A 21,790-nucleotide genomic window follows, 5' to 3' on the forward strand; every position below is an offset into this window, starting at 1 on the left:
AGCTGATGTTCCAGTTCAGGGATACGTCAACGCCAAGCCCATGATTTTAATTGGCATGGAGCACGCTCATTTGTTGTTGACGACCGACAGAAGGGTAAGTGACGAGAACTCGCCGATGGCAGCGCGTACCAAACTAGGATGGTTGATTTTCGGTAAGGTATATAGAGGTGAGCCTTCATATTCTTTTTGCATTAGAGAGCATGAAAGTACAGATTTGAGAGCAATTTTTGAAAATTATTATTCTACTGAAAACTTTGGAGTCAACGTCGTTAATAAATTACCAAAATCAGCAGAAGTAGAAAGAGCTGAATCAATTATTAAAAATACAATTAAATATGAAAACGGACATTACTCAATAGGATTATTGTGGAAAACTGAAAGTATGAGTTTCCTCCAAGTTTTAATAATGCTTTCAAACGTTTGGAAATGTTGGAGAAGACATTAGCTAGGAAACCAGAGCTAAGAAAATGGGCAATTGAGTCATTTGAAGGATTTGTTAAAAGGGTTATGCCCGTAAGCTTAGCCCACGTGAGCTACTACAGGAACATCCAAACACCTATTATTTACATCATTTTATTGTGACAAATATAAACAAAGTCCCACCTAAATCAAGAATTGTTTTGATGCAGCTGCAGCAGTAGAAGGAGTATCTTTTAACTCAGCACTGCTTTCAGGTACTGACACAGTAAAATCTTTGTTCGGTGTTTTGCTAAGATTCAGAGAGTTCAAAATCGCTGTTACAGGGGATATACAAGAAATGTTTCAGCAAATAAAATTGTTATGGAAGATCAGCCTGCACAAAGATACCTTTGGAGACAATGTGAGGCCGATAGGGATCCGAGCGTATATGTGATGGAATCAATGATTTTTGGATCAACGTGTTCTCCTGCTTGTGCTCAAGCAGTGAAAAATTATAATGCACAGCTTTTTAAGGATGATTTTCCAAAGGCTTCTGAGGCTTCTGAAAATAACTTTTATGTTGATGATTATTTGGATAGCTTTGATGAAATTAAAGAAGCATCTGAAGTTGTTCAGGGTGTTATAAATATTCAACAGTATGCTGGATTTCATCTAAGAAGTTTTATTACAAATTCGCAACAGCTTGCCAACGTTATTCCTTCAGAAAGACTTCATGTTTCAGAAATAAAATGGTTCGAGAATAAAGAAATACCAACTGATAAAGTATTGGGTATCTATTGGAATACATCAACTGATTTGATCGAATTTCAATTAAAACTTGATCGATTGAATTCACAAGGTTGATTACAAAGAGAGAACTCTCTCGTTTGTAATGAGTATTTACGATCCATTAGGGTTAATTTCGAACTTCACAATTCATGGTAGAATTCTTTTACAAAAATGGCATAAAGAATCTTCTGATTGGGATAGCCAGTTACCAGATAGTTTATCAAATTTTGGAACTCTTGGATAGATATGCTTAAACTTGTCACCCATTTTAAGATTCCAAGATGTATGACCTTGAAAAATGCATTATTTTATGAATTGCATATGTTCGGAGATGCTTCGGAAAATGCTTTTGCTGCCGTTGTGTATCTGAAAAGTGTTACTGAAAATGGCACTGATGTGAATATAGTGTCAGCAAAGGCAAGAGTTTCACCGAATAAAATGTTATCTATACCACGTTTAGAGTTGCAAGCAGCAATATTAGGGACAAGATTGTTGAATACCGTAAGGAAAGAATTAAGAATTTCGATTTCAAAATGCGTCATGTGGTCAGATAGCCAAACTGTCCTAGCATGGATTAATAGTCAGCATAGGCGGTATAAGCAATTCGTAGCTCATCGAGTTGCTGAAATCTTAGAAACAACTTCAATGGATCAATGGAGATATATAAAATCATCATTAAACCCTGCTGATGAAGGTACAAAATTAAAAAGGAGCATCATTATGGCTCAATGGACCATCATTTTAAGAAAATCAGAAAGTTATTGGCCAAACTGGACAGTAAGTATGGAAACTGATGAAGAGCTGAGAAACTATGTAAACATTCATCAAAGAATACATCCTTACTCTTTTATTCAGGACGATTATTTTTCGGACTGGTGGCGTTTGGTTAAGCGAACTCTAATAATAAAAAAGTTTACCGATTGGGTTAAAAATAAAACAGATTTTGATCGTAGCACTAATTATGATGATGTAAAATTGGTTGAAAACGCGATATTCAAAAAGCTCAATGGGATTGTTTCGCGGAGGAAGTAACATTACTGAAAGAAGGTAAAGAAATAGAAAAATCCAGCAACTTACGAAAATTGAGTCCAATGCTTGATAATCATGGAGTACTCAGAGCAAGAGGAAGATTGGAACACGCAAGAAGCATACCCGAATCAGCAAGAAAGCCTATTATATTACCATATGAACATAATATTTCTTTTTTAATTGTAAAGACATATCATGAACGGTATTTGCATCAGAATGACAATGTCGTAATTGCAGCTATTCTTCAAAAGTTTTGGATTATTAAACAAAGGTCACTTTTGAAAAAGGTCAAGAAATATTGCCAAGAATGCATTATTGCTAACGCAAAACCAGTACCACCCATGATGGCACCCTTACCAGATTATCGGACCGAATCTTTCTTGTATCCATTTACGCATACTGGAGTGGATTACTTTGGTCCATTTGAAGTTGCAGTAAAACGATCAAGAGAAAAACGTTGGGGTGTGATTTTTACATGTATGTCTAGTAGAGCAGTTCACATCGAAATGGCTGAGAAGTTAGATACAGATTCTTTTATTGTCTGTTTGCGTAATTTTCAAAACAGAAGAGGAAAAGTTAAGCACCTTTACAGCGATAATGGCACGAACTTTGTTGGAGCTGACAATGAATTAAAAGAACTAATTGTGAATATTGATAAAAGAATGAGAAACGGTGATGCGGCAGCATTAGCCTTAAAATGGACATTCAATCCTCCCGCGGCATCGCATTTTGGCGGAGTATGGGAGAGGCTTATTAGAATCATAAAGTTATCACTATACAAAATGCTGAAGCAGTATGGTAGTCGTTTACCACGACCAGCAATTTTAAGATCTGCTCTGATCCAAGTAGAATTTATTTTAAACTCTCGTCCTTTAACACACATACCAGTAGAAGATATCGACGACGAAATAATGACACCATTTCATATTCTAATTGGTCGTGCTGGAGAATATGTACCACCTTATGATCCAACAGCAATTCACTTAGAAAAACATCATTGGAAAAAGGTTCAAAACTATGGGAAATATTTTTGGGATCGGTGGACGAAAGAGTACCTTCCATTGTTGTTGAAACGAAATAAATGGACTAATCAAATTGAACCTATTAAAGTTGACGATATTGTTGTAATAACTGATGATAAGGCACCTCCTGGAACATGGTTGAAAGGTCGAGTAATCAGTGTTAGAATGGCTAAAGATGGACAAGTAAGATCTGCTGAAATTAAAACATCTAAAGGTATTTATAAAAGGCCAGCCGTCAAAGTGGCAGTTTTAGATGTTCGGAAAATTCAAAAGCCAAAGCCATCTTTAGAAACAAATGATGATTTATTTCAACAAACTCAAAACTTTCAAGGAAGGCATGACACAATTCCACTTTCAGAACCGAAGAAACTAGATTCACCAGATTTAATTCCGAATCAAAATGAGGAACATGATATATGAACAAGGCGAAAGACGTGTAGCATCTTCTGTAGTTTATAAAATTTTAGCTGGACAAAATCCTAATACTCAAGGCTTTAGATTTGATGCTTTATTATCTGAGAAAATAATTGATGGTGCAATACATAGGTACTGGAACAAAGTGTTGTCTTGGAGCACATGGTTGGGAAACACTACGTCAACATTCATCGGTATTTACCTATTCGCTCGAGGTTTAAAATTTATTGTTGATACAATCATACATAGTCAGATATTATATGACATCTATGGTTTCAGTTGGAAACTAATAGCATCATTCTGGGACTCATTAACTAATTTTTGTCGCATAAAAACATTAGAAGGGAGACAGTAAACAAAATGGAAAATAATAGATGTTCAGAAGAGAATCAACAACCAAACAATGAAACAGAAGAAACAGAAATGAACCTGTATAGAGGAAATGTGTATCCAAAAATCAACACAAATGTCTAGTCCTAAGTAAAAGACAATATCAATATCATTTCATAATAAGTAATAAATCGCTTATCGACAGTTATTATTGTAAATCTAGTAGATTTACGGGGTCCGAATGTAACGAACGCGAATCAATCAATTTGCATTTCAAACTCAAGTTGTCATTTTCGTTAAGCTATACAGCGCACCGCATGGCATATTGTTAGTTGCAATATGCGCATAGTTGATAATTCTCTGCTACCCGAGACAATTATGTCATAAACTAATCTTCTACGAAGGACCAAGAAAGAGACCCATAAATTGTAACAAAATAGTGACGCACCGATAGTGGCGGCGATAACAAAGTAGAGATAATAAGAAAGGGACCCAAAAGATAATGAGTCAAAATCAGGTAGAATATATTGTACATTCATTTATATATACGGCTTAGCATTAGTAATAAAGTTAGTTCTAGACCACAGTTCTACAGTGTATGTTTTCTACATCCGAAAAATCCGTAAGTCACCGGCGTCACAGGAGGTTTAGGCGAACCTATAGCGGTGAGATCAACATTAAGATGGACAGTTTATGGTCCATACAAGAACCCGGTGCAAGAGGCAATATTTGTCAGCCATAACGAGGCTTCCGCAGTAAAGAAAGGTACAGTCAAGAAAATTCCAAAAGATACAACAATATCTATCAGAGAGCCTATGAAGTTGGAAAAGCCGTTGAAGCAAACAAAGAGCGTACGAAAGAACTGTTCTCGAGAAGCGAACCGGGTGCGTAGATTGACTGGAGGAATGTCCTTAAAAGCGAACTATGTGTAGAAAAGTAAACTTACAGACGATATCCGTACTAGAGAAACACTGCGGCAAACTAATGATCATGAGAAATAGTGGATTAGTGTAAGGCCAAAGTGGAAAGAAGAGCTAGGAGATTGTCCTTCTAGTGGTGCTTCGAATACAGACAGTCGTGCAGAGACAAAAGTTGCGGTGCCTGAGTTAGAAGACGGAAAATCCGGCTACGCTATAAGAGCCCTGCGCCAGAATTTCTGGAGAGGCTGTTGCGGCACCTGGCAACCCTGTGCGATTGGTGGGTGAAATGTGGTGGATGAATTTGGTAGGTAAAAATAGTAAACTTCGTTGGGGACAATAAAATAAACAAAAACAAATATTAATTTTGCTACGGTGAACAGTATAGAAAAACCAGGAATTGAATAATTAAATTAGTGAGAATTTGCAGGGAATAAACTAGATTATATTGCTTATGTACACATAACGAAGCGAAAGGTAATTGAAAAGATTAATAAGAGTGGAAATTTATATAAAAGAGATATGTATTTAGCTTGTAGGATCTAAAGCGGAGTTGGAAAAGCAGAACAGTGTTTGTGAATAGGGGAAAACTACTCATGTAAGTTGGAAAGTAGAATTATCTGTAAAACGGTTAAAATATAAAACCATTTCAGTTTTGACCTGCAACAACAAAGCTGCTACAAAAACCAGTTTTTTCGAGATCCGAACAATACACAATATTTTTAAAAAAAGTTTGGTAAGGTTGCTTATTTTTTATGTATAATCTTTGGCCGGAACTAGCAAACACCGCAAACGGATTCAAAATTTATCAAAGGGTGATTTTTTTACAGCACTTCGAATTTCAACTTTGAAAAAACCGTTTCAACTTGCCCCGGTGTACCTTATAAACTTCCAACGAGTTTAGCACCGCCCAAACGTTGACCGATTTGGCTGAAATTTTGCCCAGAGCATCAGGGCATCAAATAGAACCGAATAAGAGGGCGGCCCATAAAAAAATGAAAAAAGTTTTTCCCATACTAATTTGAGCCACCCTGATGCACATCTTAAGTACTGTACAAATAGATAGGCTAACGAACGATTAAGGAACAATTCCGCTACTGAAATTCCTTGAGCAGTACAGAGCGTGCAAGTAGAGCAAATTTGTTTGTGTTTGTGCTCTGGTTGCCACCTAAGAGTTCCTCCGTTCTTCAACAATAATTTGCTGTGTTATCATCAAAGATTATTATCATCACCACCGTTAGATTACTCTGCTGCACCCGCCACCTCTGCTGAGCTTATTATGCTGCCAAATTGTGAGTCAATTTGAAGGAATAATTCCATTTGCAAAATCGTTGCTGCTGCTGTTGCTCTCCGCTGCCATATCTGCTGCCTGTTGCCACCGCTGCCACCACTACCAACAAACGCTGCTATGCTGCTCCTCGCAATAGATTATGTACCCACTATTTACGCTCTGCTGTCCTTGATCAACATTCATCTGTAATGCTGACACGGCTGAAACATACATACCCGAACTGTACCGAGATTGTAACTATCTGGATGAAATAAAGTTATCCTGTCCTGCTGGTGTTTTCAATTCTCCCTGCCGCCCTGCAACCCCATCGGATCCCTGTGCAAACATTTGCCATCATTCATCGCATTATTGTATGTGTTGATTACCAGCGTGAACAACGAGAGACGACGTCATAGCACTCATCAAATTCATCGAAGGCGCATCATCCGCATCATAACACCTCTGATATAGTGTGAGTCTCCATACATGCAAGCTTGATCGCGGACGGAGAAACCTATATGTATGTAAGTAGGAACCGCTTCGTGGTATTTGACTAAACAACAGACCGGTCATATCTGTTTACGTCAGAATCAGCGCCATCTGTTAGCGAACATCAAGCTATGGATTCGAAATCAAATATTAGCGTTCCAGAGTTGCCAGCTATCTTTTCTTCTATGCTGGAACTTCATTCGACAAAATTGGTGGATAAAATCGTTACTGGTCAAGAGTTTTTATCTGCTAAATTCGACGATCTCATTTGTCAGCTCGACAAATTGAAAGTTGAAATGAAAACATTGAAGGCTGAGAATGATTTTCTAAAGCTTTCGATAAAGGCATTGAAGGATAAAACGGAACTTGTTTCCAATGTAGTTCATCGACAAGAAGTTGAAATCGATTCTCGATTACGAACTGAAATGTCCTCGAATGCTATCCTATTAGGAGTTCCTCGAGTTCCCAATGACACCACCCTTGATCTCGTGTCAAAACCTGTAAGACTATAGAGAATGATCTGGATAGACGGTACGTTGCGAGTTGTACACGAGTCTCTTCCACTAAAAAGGCAGTAATCCTATTAGAATTACCTTCAAGGATGTTCAGGCGAAAGAAAATTTTTGCAAGCCAAAAGATCTTTGGACCTTTAACAGTATCCATGATACAAGGGATGCGTTGGCCAATGGGTTGGACTCATAAAGTTATAATCCGAGAAGATCTGTCGCCTTTGCCGCTGGAGATACTTCGGACCATTAAACAACATCAAACCACCTTGAATATTCGCTACGTATGGCCAGGTCGAAACGGAGTAATACTAATTAAACACTACGATCATTCGAAACCAATTGCAATCAAATCAAGAGAAGACCTGAATAAGCTTCTTGAAGGCATCTAGAGCAAACTTATAATAATAGCAGTTCATTGAGCATATAAACTATAATTATGGAGGTTAATAAGTCGAAAAACTTTTATCTGGAATCGACCGACGGCATAACATTACAAAATTCATTTGAAGGATTATGCTTGCTTCAAATAAATGCTCGTGGTCTGAATCGCTTCGAAAAATTTGATACGCTATGTGAATTTCTACGAATGCTGCCTGTGGCGGTGGATGTGCTGCTGGTTGGTGAAACTTGGATTAAGGAGGACCGATCTAAATTTTATAACATCCAAGGATATAACTGCGTACACTCATGTCGTGCATCTTCATCTGGAGGGCTTTCTATTTTGTCAACAAGAAACTGGAATTTATTGAAATTGCCAACTCAATGGATTTTGGGTGCCACTATATTGGTTTGAAACTAATAATCAAGCCTAGCAGAAGTCTTTGTACATGGATTCTACCGACCTCCAGATTACGAGTTCAGTCGTTTTATTGATCGGATGGATAATATTTTATCTCTAACTGATAAAAAATCTACGCATTTCATACTGGGGGATATGAACTTGCCAATCAACAATACTTCTTCTCGAGGAGTCCAAACGTATCTGCAACTGCTGGCGTCGTACAATATGATGATTACCAATACTGAAGTTACTCGTCCCAGCAGTAACAATATCTTGGACCATGTCATTGTTAATGCTGAGCAGTCCCATCTGATTTCTAATTATACTTTGGATAGCAACTTGAGTGATCATCAGTACATTCTTACATTGTACCAAACTAAAATCCGCAGATCTTCTCAATCTTTTACAAAAGTCAACACGAATTTCAAACGACTGGATGAACTGTTTCACACGTTCCTAAACACATTCGACTTTAGATCACTGTCACCCAATGATCGTATATTAGCAATCACTAAGCAATACTTGCATCTTCGTCAATTGCAATCAAACAGTAGGTCCGTTGAAATTAAAGTTAAAAATAACTGCTGTCCCTGGTTCAACCTGGAAATATGGGAACTGAGTCGTGTTTCCAACAAATTGTATCAGCGATGGAAACGCAATCGGCAAGATCAACCTTTAAAAAATATGTTGGACCGTGCAAATAAAAATCTAGCGAATTGTAAGAAACGTGCCAAAGCAGCCTACTATAGGAGAATCTTATCCGCTGATAACCCTAAAGCTCTGTGGTCAAGAATCAACGAGTTGATTGGGAATAAAGCTAATAAGTGTAAATCGATTTCACTTATAGCTAACGGTGATGAACTAATAGATCCGGCAAGAGTTGGCGATGCTTTCAATGACTTCTTTTCATCGGTTGGTGAAAATCTATCTAGCACTCTGAAAACCGATGGCGACGTTAATAAGTTCAGCACTATGGAGAATTGTAATTTTTCCTGGAACCTACATCAGAAATCGAGGTCTTGTCGATAATCAACAGTCTAGACGTATCTAAGGCAACCGGGGTTGATGGATTTCCAGTAGCAGGTCTGAAACAACATTCGGCACTTCTGTCCTCTATATTAGCAGCTTGCATCAACGATAGCATATGTGTGACGGATTATCCAGCATGCCTTAAGCGATCTTTAGTATATCCCGTATTCAAAGGAGGTGATCCCATGGATGCTACAAATTACAGACCCATCTCAGTCTTACCTGCAATAAACAAGGTCTTCGAAAAGGTACTTTGTAATCGACTCAACAACTTCTTCGAGTACACTGGAATGATGTACAAACACCAGTTTGGATTTCGGCAAGGAGCTTCCACCGAGATTGCAGTTTTGGAGTTAGTGGATGAAATCGCGTGTTCTATGGACCAGAAAAATTGTAGTGGGAGTATCTTTCTAGACTTATCAAAAGCTTTTGATACAATTAATCATAGTATGCTGTTGAAAAAACTGTACGCGTATGGCATACGTGGTGCTCCTCTTATGCTTCTAAAGAGCTATTTGACTAACCGAAGTCAACGAGTTATGATAGACGGAGGAATGTCCGGTAACCTGTGGAGTACCCCAAGGCAGCAACATAGGGCCTCTATTTTTCCTCACATATGTCAATGACATCTCTAAACTACGACTAAAAGGGAAGCCGAGACTATTTGCCGACGATACGGCAATTTCGTATAAAGGCCCACAAGCTGCGAAAGTAGTTCAAGATATGAGGCAAGATATGATTCTGATCTCAGCCTATTTAGAGAATAACCTTCTAGCACTTAATCTAAGGAAAACTAAGATGATGATCTTCAGTTTGCTTAAGAAAGATAGAGAAACTTGTCCAAATCTGGTTGTCAACGATACAATAATTGAAAAAGTACCCGAATACGAATATCTGGGAATACATATCGACGATCGACTTAACTGGAACGTGCACACGCAGGTGATTATCTCTAAGTGCGCTTCCCTGTGTGGAGTACTACGAAAGCTATCCCAGTTTGCTCCAACTCATGTGCTAATGAAAATATACAACTCATTTATACACACCCGCTACCAATACGGCATTGCTGCTTGGGGTTCATGTACCAAGGGTCTCTTGAAACCGCTTCAGATACAACAGAACCGCTGCCTCAAAGCTATATTCAACTTACCTTATCGTTTCCCGACACGCGACTTGTTCCGTCTGCCATATCATACGGTACCACCTATATCAGGGATATACATGCTTCAAGTCGGCATCTGCATGTACAAAATTATCAACGATTCTGGTACCCTCCACAACTGGTCGTTTAGAAGTGCCCAACATAGACATCGTACAAGATATGCGGATCAGCTTCAACAGGTTGGATTCCGAACAGAAATAGGAAGACGTAGATTTTCCAATACTGGGCCACATGTGTATAATAAAATTCCCGAGCTCGTGAAAAGTGCTCCATCCGTTTTCGTGTTCAAGCGTAATCTTAAAAGTTACATAGTTAATAACTCTGTGAATTTGATAGAGGTCTAATAATTTTTGATGTTAATAATACTATCTATTAAGCTTATATAGTTTTAGGATTTTAGTGAAGTAAGAACAACACCTTTTAAAGAACACAAGTTCAGTAGGCAGAGTTCGCAATAACATCTATATTCCCCTCAAGAAATGAAATAAATGAATAAATGAATAAAAAAAATGAAAAATTTCGTAACGCTTACTATGTATACTTACACAAAATGTCACTTTTCCTAGAGGAAAAATATTCCTTCCCATTTTTGTTTTAGGGTTTAGGTATGACTTTACCTGTTATAAGACAACTTCGTACTATTCCATTTTATCATAGATATAATTATATAATATTAGATAATTACACAGAAAAAAATAAAATTGTTTCAATAAATACTTTGTACTTTAATTTTGAAAGGCGTTCAGTTCTCTTTGAAATGAAAGTGAAATGGATCCTAAAGAAAGTATTTTATTTGAATTAAAAGTATGCTTCACCTTAATGTACTCTCTCATTTAAAAGTTCTCCTTTTCAAAAATATTGTTTTGCAAATTTCAAATCACCGACGCTGGCTGTCAAAATCATGATGACGCTAACCAATAAGATACTGTTTCTGACAAAAACAAAACAGTCAGCGTCGCGAAGAAACGCACAAAAAAGGCAGTTTGTTTTATTCAATATTTCGCGATCGATCATCTGCCGCGGCCTTCGAGGAGTCTTTAAGAAAACGCCTGCATAAAGGACAATTGTAAACTCAAAACATCTACAAGGTATTTATGTCGGACTTCAAAATTCTTTGTAGCGAATAAGGAAAACTGAAGCAAGTTTTTATTTTTTTTTTCGACAGGGATGCTACCAGTTCTGACAAGAATGTCTGGTGGTCAAATTTTAATATGCTCAGCGAGACAGCCCCAATTAGACATATTTGCAGAAAAATACCAAGAAGGTAAGTTAGACAGTTTTTGAAACATTTTGCTAGCGAATGAGCATAATATTCTTAGTTTGTTTTATTGCATTTTCTTTTCAGATACCGAAAACCGGCGGAAGATCTTTTCGGAAAAAGTCGAGACTGGAGATCGTGACAGTGACGTCACTCCCAGCTACATTAATCTTGGCCCCGTTTCAAATTATCGACGTTTACTAAAACAACGATTTCTTATAAAAAATAAGGTTTTGGAATGAACAATAAATAAATTGAATATTTGAGAACAAAATTTTAATTATTATTAATAATAATCCAAACTTTTCATTTCGAAAGAGAAAACTACTTTTATTTTCCATAGTGTTTACATTTTGGTTTGACAGATCAACAATTGTTTTAAATGTCCGAACTTTTAATTTTAGAGCGGTTCGGATTTTTTTAATCATGGGCATAACAAAAGTTTACGTACTTTTATTTTGAACATGCGCAACTCTCTACGAAAAAGAACCAACGCAACTTTTTCTTTTTACCAACGGTTTTTTTAATTTTAATAATGATTTTTCTTTCTGTGTACAATTCTATTTAGTTATACTTGATAACGAATACGGAAACGGAGGTGCAAATCTGATCGAGCGTCTGTTCTCCATGTTAGGGACGGCTGATCATCGTTCGAGTGCCAGCGAGGGACTCTAAACTAAACTGTGCAGAACATGTTGCATCGAGATGGCTGCCCCTTCAACGCGATGTAGGTAGCGCAACCCTGGTAAGGTAGCCTACCGAAGATTCTACAGTTACCAAGAAAGACAAAAGTAGAGCAAACGGATTGATTCAACGGCAACAGACCCGGCAACGAATAAAGGTCAACGATTGGAAAGTTGGATCTTGGAACGTGGGAACTTTGAATGAACCCGCACGTGTTGGGCTCCTGGCTCGTGAGCTGTAGAAGATCGGCGTGAATGTGGCAGCAATCTAGGAAATACGGTGGCCCAGAACTGGAGAACGCGAATTCCGGTCGGTGGATCCCATAGCGAACACATTCAAGTACCACATCTACTATAGCAGCGGTGACAGAGCAGAACGAGGAGTTGGCTTCATGGTGATCGGGAAGCAGATGAAGCGTGTTATCCGGTGGAAGCCTTCAAGCGACCGCATTTGCGTGTTGATAATGAAGGGCAAATTCTTCAACTATAGCCTGATCAGCATCTATGCCCCTATGCAACCTTTCCTGCTACTAGAAGGATGGCAATAAGCAGTACCTACTTCGCACGTAAGAATATCCGCAAACACACCTGGCTACATCCGAGTGGAAACACTTGCTCACAGATGGACCACGTGCTGGTCGACGGACGACATTTCTCGTATTTTATAGATGTAAGGTCCTTCAGAGGTCCGAACATCGACTCGGATCACTATCTTGTAGTTGCAAAAATTCGGGCGCGACTATCAAGCGTCACGAATTCACGAAATAACAGAACGATGCGTTTCAATATCCAACGCTTGTCAGTTGAAGGAGTTGCTGAACAGAAGCTGGACGAGCGGATAGGAGATGCCACCGGATCTGGCCATTGTGGGAAAATATCCACGAAGCTGTGACTACAGCAGCGCAGAAAGTGTGCCCATGATTGTGTGTGCCCACCACATTATCCAGAAAATATGGGAGGATGAAGAACTGCCTGCCAGCTGGTTGGATGGTCTCATATGCCCAATCTATTAAAAAGGGCACAGACTAGAGTATGCCAATTACAGAGGGATCACACACTTAATTTTTTTTACCGGGATCTCAGCAAAATGTTGAACTTTTACCGAGAATCGCACAGCCGTGCCCCAGCAAACATGTTTTTTGCCGAGATTTCTGTCAAAATTGCTGATAATCAGCAAATAATTTGCCGAAAATCAGCTAACAAACGCTATTTTTCCGGAATATCAGTTATTTATTTTGCTGGCGCACGGCTGTACGGAATTTGGCCGAGCTGCAGAAACAAAAACTGAGTGTGCACCCTTCTGAACTCGGCGTACAAAATCCTGTCGCGTATCCTGTTTAAGAGACTGAGACCGCTTGAGGAGTCCTTCGTCGGCGAATACCAGGCAAGTTTTCGCGAGGGCCGATCAACGACGGATCAGATGTTTAGCCTGAGACAAATCCTTTATAAATTCCGGCAGTACAACTTGCAGACTCATAATCTGTTCATTGATTTCAAAGCAGCGTATGATTCAGTGAAGAGAAATAAGCTGTGGCAGATAATGTCCAAACATGGTTTTCCGGCGGAACTCATTAGACTGATATGTGCAACACTGGATGGCTCCAAATCAAGTATTCGGATTGCAGACGAAGTGTCAACCTCGTTTGTGACCTTAAACGAATTGAAGCAGGGTGATGCACTCTCGAAATTATTGTTCAACATTGCACTCGAAGGCGCTATTAGAAGATTTGGCGTGCAGAGGGACGGCACTATCATCATACGGTCGCATATGCTCCTGGGTTTTGCGAACGACATCGACTTTATTGAAATCGATCGCAGAGCAGTAGTGGAGGCTTTTGTCCCACTGAAGAACGATACTGCGAGGATAGGCTTAATCATTAACTTTACCAAGACAAAGTACATGGTGACAGGTAGAGATAGGGGAAGACCTAGTGGTGTTGGTGCAGAGGTAGTGCTTGATAAGGATGTGTTTGAAGTTGTTGAAGAATTTGTTTGATAACGTATTAATTCAAAATTTTCCAAAAAATAAAAATAAAGAGCAATAAAAAAATAAGAAAATGTCAATAAAAATATACAAAAAAGCAATAAAACTGATGAAATTTTTCAAGAATTTTAAAAAAGGGGTCAAGGTAAAATGCTCAGTGTTTTTTTATATTTCTTAATAGAAATTTCCATAATTTTTAATTGCTCTTCAGGTTTTTTTCATGTAAAGTTTTTATTTGTTTTTAAATTTGTTATTGTTTATTGCTAATATTGATTTATTTATGTAAATTTTGTATTTTTCCGTGGAACATTTTGATTTTTTTATGGTAAATTCTTCTTTTATAATTGCATTTTCTGCCTCTAAAAGTGCTTATTTATTTTCGTTTTGTGTAAAAATTTCTAGTTGTTTATGAAAATTTTACATTATTTGTGGAAATTTTATATTAATACCCTGATGTCATTATTGACAGTTTTCTATTTATTAATGGAAAATTCCTAATTTTTGAGGCGGAGTTTTCATTTGCGTCAATAAAATTTGCCATCCGCTGGTTGGATTCAGACACGAAACACCACCACCTTGCCGTAACCCTCTGCGCGTTTCGAAGGGACTCGGGAATGCTCCTGAAACTCGAACTACGAACATCACCCGATCTATCGTCACTTTTTCTCAATTTATCCGGAAATCTGTGTTTGTGCATTATAGCGTACATCCCAAGTAACATTTTTAGTTTTATAACGCTCTTGAAGACCATTATTTACTCTACAAGAGTGCCTTAAAACCATTATAAAACCAAAATGTTACTGGGGATTTCTTCTGATTGAACGGTTTATTCTTTAATTAATAAATTAATTTAGTTTACATCTAAACAGATAACACTGAATCAACAATTTGACGCCACAATACACGGTTCGAGGCCGCATCTCTCCATCCTCGGATACGCCCCACGCTCGCCAAGTCGTTTTGCACCTGGTCTGCACATTCTTTACTGCATTCTTTATAGTCGGTTAAAAAAAATGAATCCGTAGTTTGAAGATTTATTAACCTCGACTTTGAGCATCCATCGGAGTGGAGCTTCTAGACAATATCAGCAAAGGCTTATTAGACGAAACCGTGGAAATTCAAAATTTCGAATAAATAATGCAGTCTCCATACTAGCCTACATTACTGGCAGCACCAGTTCGGGACTCGGGTGGCAGCATGACGACTGCAGCGGTGACAACAACGACGAAGACGGTGAGCGATGGTGCCGGTGGTTGTGTGGAGGCGGCTAACAACAGAATGCCTCCGATCGTCGATGCCACTTGTTGCTCAGCAAACCGACGTCCGGATGCATCTTGAGTATTTCCATCGCGCATCTTTAGAGTGGTTGCCAGGAGTTGTAATTATAAGGACGATATGAACAATAAGTCAATATTGGTGGTGGTTAGTACTTTCATGGAATAAGGAAAGGTGAGTACAATTTCAATCCGCTTTATTTTTAATATTTGAAGAAAAGCTGGATATTAGATTTGCAGTTCCACATCTCCTTTGAACCAATTGCAAGGTGAAAAAAATTACGTAGGGCATAGTGGCGAAAACGGTTTCAGGTATCACCCTATGTACCGTACATAAACTTTGTGTGGTTTAAATCTTACTACTTACTTACTTTGTGTGGTTTAAAGCACTGAATCAAAAGTGTTGAATCGCCTTTTATGGCAAATTGTCGTTGTATTTTTGCCTTTCTCGAACAACGAAGTTGTGCCGAAAGGCTATCATTTCACTCCGAAAACGAACTTTTTATAGAAGCCTCTGAGACCCATAGTGTTATATACCAATCGACTCAGCTCGACAAACTGAGCACATGTCTGTCTGTCCGTGTGTATGTATGTGTGTATGTGTGTGTGTATGTGTGTGCACAAAAGCTATAAAAAACATTAGACAACTTTTCGTATAGTAATCCTTAACCGATTCTCTCGCAACAAGTTTTATTCGACAGGGGACAAAGCCTTGTTGATCACTATTGAATTTGATAACGATCGGTCGTTGCGTTTAAAAGTTATGAAGAAAATGGTACATCGGACCATATAAACCCCATATAAGGTTGGTGTCTTAACTAATGCGAGAAAGGCACCACCAACGCTAGGTGGATTAATCTGGGTTTTTTTTATTCATACCGACGTAACAGTTAGGACACCGCTAGTAACAACTAAAGGCCTTGATAAGCCAAACGCCAAACGAAATGTCAAAATACAGCAGCCAATCGAGCAAGAGATCTTTATTGTCAAGCAGCCAAAACATTTGCGCAAATACTGAAAACGGGTGAATTTGATTTAATACCATTTATTAATGAGCAAATTTTGAATGCATTTTACATTTGTTATCAATAATATATGCAAATCAATGATAAATTATGAAGTGCAATTATTCTGTTTATTGGATTCAATTGCCAAGTGATGTGAACACATTAAATAGCGGTATGTAAAATTTTACGTAGATAAAGCATTTCTTCCTCTTCATGTGCTGTTCTTTAATGAAGAAGATTTGCTGCAGTGTTGGCAGAGTAACATTTTCTATCCACGTTTCTCTCATTAAGGCCTCTAGTAATCACCGTTCAGTAATTAACATATAGAACAAACTCTTAGGGTAAGACGGTATAATCACAGACAAACAGACGTAACTCTTCATATAATCTGTTCGAAAAATTATCGTTATTCACTTTTCAGAAAACACTACTGCCATCTGTTATCAGAATCGCGAGAAACACAGTCGACCATGATTATTTCCCATTTGACGTTTGCTCCTAACGCATACTTTTACATAAATCATCATCATCATAGTCATCAACACAGAAAACATTCAGCAGCATATACACTAATCACATGTCAAAGCGATTGAACACTAGTGCTTCTCCTGGCGCAATCGTGTAGCACAGATGTATTTCAAATCAACCGTTGAACAATTGAACGATTTTGAAATGAGAAGTGTTACGTCTGTTTGTCTGTGGTATAATGTTACCTCCTGTCAAAAACGTCCCCTTTGAGTTCTAGCAATAACTAACTAAGGTTAAAAATCAGTTGATGCCTTTGAATATTTGTATTTCATACTATGTGAATGTATTACATACCGCCAACGGGGGTGACAATGGGTCTGGGGGGTGAGAATGGGTCATCGCTCTCACCGGCAACCTGGAGGCCATAGAGAAAAATCGTTCAAAAAGGTCTCTTATATTTTTGTCTTCTTGTCCTCAAATGCATTCAATCCAATCTGGAAGCATTCTAAGTGGTAAAAACGGTGAACCCCATTGGGGGGGGGGGGGTGAGAATCCCCATTTGACCCATTGTCACCGACGACGGTAATGGAAATAATAGCAAATTTAAGAAAGTTGATGTAACTTTACTTGTTTGGTTTCTCAACATTATAGAGCGACGCTGCTATACCGTCCGCAAATCTTGCACTGGAACACTCAGTTGGGCAACAAAGAAACCACCGCAGTGTTGGTAAGACGATATGATCTTACCAACTCAACACAAGCTAAGCAGCAGTTGCTCCCAAACGATATGGCAACTATCGATTCGTAATTCAAACCTGGGGTGACATTGCGCATCTCGAATCGAATCACTCGATTCGTAAGTTTTTGGATTCGTTTCGAAAAAATTGCGGCATTATCTATTTCGTTCGACTTCTTTCAGTCGCAGTACAAGATTTCGAATGGTGCTGTACTAGTTCAATCGAGTATGTTCTGTCAAACGATATGTAAACAGAGAGAATAAGAGATAGCTGTCTCCGTGTTTAGTATGCCGCCCGCTGGAGAGACAACCTTCAGCGCATGGCGAATGTGAGTAAACAGAGAGAATAAGAGTAATTTCATCTGCGTGTAGCATGTTGCCTGTTGGAAAGGCATCCTTCAGGGCATGAATTGGCAGTTAAATTATAAACAAGCAAATTGTGCTCAATGACTTTAAGGGTCTGTCTCATTTGGAGAATTAAACTGAAATTAAACTTAAAAGTGACATTTCAATAATTATCAAATAACCCTGCTCGCAGAGCAAGATTACTTTTGACAGATATCGAATCATTTTGCATCGATGTCTTATTGGAATTGCTGGGCAGCACCAGCCATTCTTATTACCGGGTTATTTGCTAATTTTCGAACTGTCACTTTTAAGTTTAATTCTCCAAATGAGACAGACCCTAAAAAGCAATATCACAGACAAACAGACGTAACACTTCCCATTTCAACATCGTTCACGTGTTCAACGGTTGATTTGAAATACATCTGGGAGGCGCTAGTGTTCAATCGCTTTGACATTTGATTAGTGTATATGCTGCTGAATGTTTTCTGTGTTGATGACGATGATGATGATGATTGATATAGATGTATGCGTTAGGAGCAAACGTCAAATGGGAAATAACCATGGCCGACTGTGTTTCTCGCGATTCTGATAACAGATGGCAGTAGTGTTTTCTGAAAAGCGAATGACGATAATTTTTCGAACAGTTTGCATGAAGAGTTACGTCTGTTTGTCTGTGGCAATATTATTTATTGAGCAGTTGCAACCGATTAAAACATTATGCCGATACGACATATTTTGTAAATCGTGATATTGTTACGACACAAATTATAAGTTTTATGTTTATTCGAGTGTATGCCACAGATCCAAATTTGAGCTAAATAATTTAAAGTTAAAAAATGATTCGATAATAAATTACTTTGATGTTTCCATGTATTTTAGTTAAATGTACTTGGGTCTTCTCATGTGCGTTTTTTTTATTTAAATCATCTATTTTTACGTAGATTTTGGAATATACACGTTTTTACGCAGATTTTCCTCATAGATTTATAACGCGATTTATCGAAATCGTCAAAAATACGATTTTAGTTGAAGTCGTTTTTACGCGGATTTCGGGATAATTAGAGATTGCATATTGTATGGAAACTATAAAAGTAGGTATACTAATGACATTCTTTTCCTCAAGAGACAATAATAAAACATTTATTCTTCTCCCGTAGAGAAATAATAACAAATAACATAAAATACTTTCAGCAAGAAAAAACTCTCGAACAACATTCGAAAGCTATAGAGGTGACGAGTGTTTTTCATTCGACTTGAGTCGTTTTTCAGTGTGCTAACGAGTTTCCATAATGCCAAAACATCTCGTTATTCTTGTACCTCCTCGAGCATACTCGAACGATGAGGCGTTTTCGGGATCGAATCGAAACCCGTAATGCCAAACATGTTCGACTCGATAGAATTACGTTCGAATCGAGATGCACAATGCCACCCCTGCTTAAATGAACTTTTTTTATAAATGTTAACCTTTTGCCTGTGCTCTGGGGTCAATATGACCCCAGGCCACTTTGAGTGGCCGCCATTTTTTTAGTTTTCAACCGATTCTCCTAAATTTTGGTAGTTTGGTAAAACTCGCCGAGATCTGTCTCCTAGGTGCAAATTCGTTTGAAAAATCTTGAAAATATGCGCTACAGTGTGCTTTTTTCAAAAAACTTATAATATACGTTGTCGTATATATACGTTGTCTGTGCTCTGGGTAGAGGTGTGCGCCGGTCCGATATTCGTCGGCGGCGGCGTTTGTCAGAATTTTGGTCGGCGTTTTCGGCGTCACGCCAAAAGCCATTTTAGCCGGCGGCGGCGGCGTGAATCGGCGTGGCGATTTTTTCATTACGTTTTTCTAAAATTTTTTTTGCATTTTTTCGGAATATTTTCAAGACATTAAAAGAAAAATCTTTTGATTTTCGCATGAAAAATCTAATGAACTTCTCCAGAAAAATCTATAAGTTTTTCCAAAATTTGGAAAATATTTTCGGATTTTTCACGAGAACTACTTTGAAGTTTCGAGAAATCTTTGGAATTCCCAAATAAAATTGTTTGGAATTTCAGCAGAAAATTTGTCGCAGTTTTCATAAGACACATCAGAATTTTCACAAAACAATATTCTTAACTTCTACAGAAAAAAAAAACTTCGGAAATTTACGAAAAGTTCCTGTTGAGTTTCTGTTGAGTATTCTTCGAAATTTGCACAGAAAATTATTGATAATTGTAGGAGAGTGCGACTTGTAGAATGGGTGTGTAGTGGCTTTCTCAGTCTAGAATAATAAAGACGGCTAGTTTGGTATGGCCAACGATAAAACAGTAAATTCTCAAGAATTTCCGCGGGAGACTCTAAGGAGCTCTCAGGAAAAAAAAATCTGGAATGTTCACGAGAAATTTACCGTAAGTTTAAAGGAAACTTCTTTAAAATTTCCGCGGAAGATTGTTCAAAATGTTTCAACGAAAAATTGTTCGAAATTATTGGATTTCTACGGGAAATTCTGTGTACAGTAGACGTTGAATAACTGAAAGTCAACTGCAATGCTTTTTAACTGCATTTTGATAGTTACATCAGTTTTGCAGTTATCGGACAGCTGAGCTTCAAAACGATGTCAAAGTCGATGATAGCTGCATAGCGCTGAACAATCAGGTGGACTTCTATTCTGATGTCGTCTGACAATTGTTAGACGTCTAGAATGCGACGCAGTTATCGAACGGTATTCGCTAACTGAAACGAAAACATGTTGCAGTTATCGAATAACTAGTGTATCGTCCGTAAGAAATTCTTGGGAAATTCCATTGGCGAAAGCGAACTGGTAATTTTGCCTAAAAAGTCGTTTTGATCAGTCCGAAAATGCCGTTTGGCCGAAATAGTCGTTTGACAGAATGGGCCATATATCCGAAAATATCGTTTAAGCCAACATGTCATACGGCCAAATATAAATAACTAAACGGATAATTTAGTATAAAATAACCATCCGTTTGGCTTAACGACACTTACGTTGAAAAGAAGCCTGTGACAAACGACATAGCCCGCTGTCATCATTAAAAAGCAATATGAAAAAAATAGTGCCCGAGACATCCTGGCTACGATCTGCCGATGGACTAAACAATATAATGTCAGTAGCCTGTTGAAATGGCTTTTTGTCAAACGACCGTTTTACGAAATTTCGTAACTTTTTAAGTCGATACTGGACTTTAAGCCAAAAGCCATCTAACCAAATTCCGTTTTTTCCTCTTAGCTGTACATTACTTTCGGCCAAACTACATTTTGACCTGATAAGGGGCCGTACACATATTACGTAAGCACTTATGAGGGGAGGGGGGGTCAGTCAATATCTTACGCTCCATATAAATAAAAAATCATTTATATAAAAAAAATCTTACAAGGGGGGAGGGGGGAGTCTAAAAAACAGAAAAATTGCTTACGTAATAAGTGTACGAACCCTAAAAGTTTCAATGAAACGTTTAGCTTTGCAAAATGATACCTGACTAGATGTCTTTTGACCTAAAGGCCAGTATCGTCTTAAAAATGGAGAAGCCACGGATATTTGTTGACAAAAAGACCATTTCGCCAAACAAGTGGTCATTTCTGACCATATTACCCGTTCAGTAAGAAGTTCAGTCATTGAATTGGCTCATTCTGTCAAAAAACTATTTCTGTTAAATGGCATTTTTTGCCAACGATCGTTTCGACCAGACAACCTTTCAGGGCAAACGGTTTTTTACCAGTTCGCCCGTCTGTCGCTTTCGGTCAATGGAACTTACCAAGAATTTTTAATCGAAAATAGAAAGAATTTTCTAAAGAAATCCAAAAAAAATCTTTAAAAAATCCGAGAATTTTTCCGATGTTTCAAATTTGGCTATGCCAAATTAGCCGTTTAGTGATGAACTTCTCTCTGCGAAAAAATTACTCTAA

At 38.1% G+C, this 21,790-nt stretch overlaps 1 long non-coding RNA gene across 1 annotated transcript; it reads left to right on the top strand.

Moving 5' to 3' along the window:
• The first annotated feature begins 10,907 nt into the window (after positions 1 to 10,907).
• LOC134216819 (uncharacterized) lies at positions 10,908 to 11,725 on the top strand. Its single transcript, XR_009980838.1, has 3 exons — positions 10,908 to 11,228; positions 11,306 to 11,404; positions 11,486 to 11,725. It is a non-coding gene; the product is annotated as an uncharacterized LOC134216819 (long non-coding RNA).
• The last annotated feature ends 10,065 nt before the right edge of the window (positions 11,726 to 21,790 follow it).

This window comes from Armigeres subalbatus, chromosome 2, assembly GCF_024139115.2.
Source record: "Armigeres subalbatus isolate Guangzhou_Male chromosome 2, GZ_Asu_2, whole genome shotgun sequence".
Lineage (NCBI taxonomy): Eukaryota > Metazoa > Arthropoda > Insecta > Diptera > Culicidae > Armigeres > Armigeres subalbatus.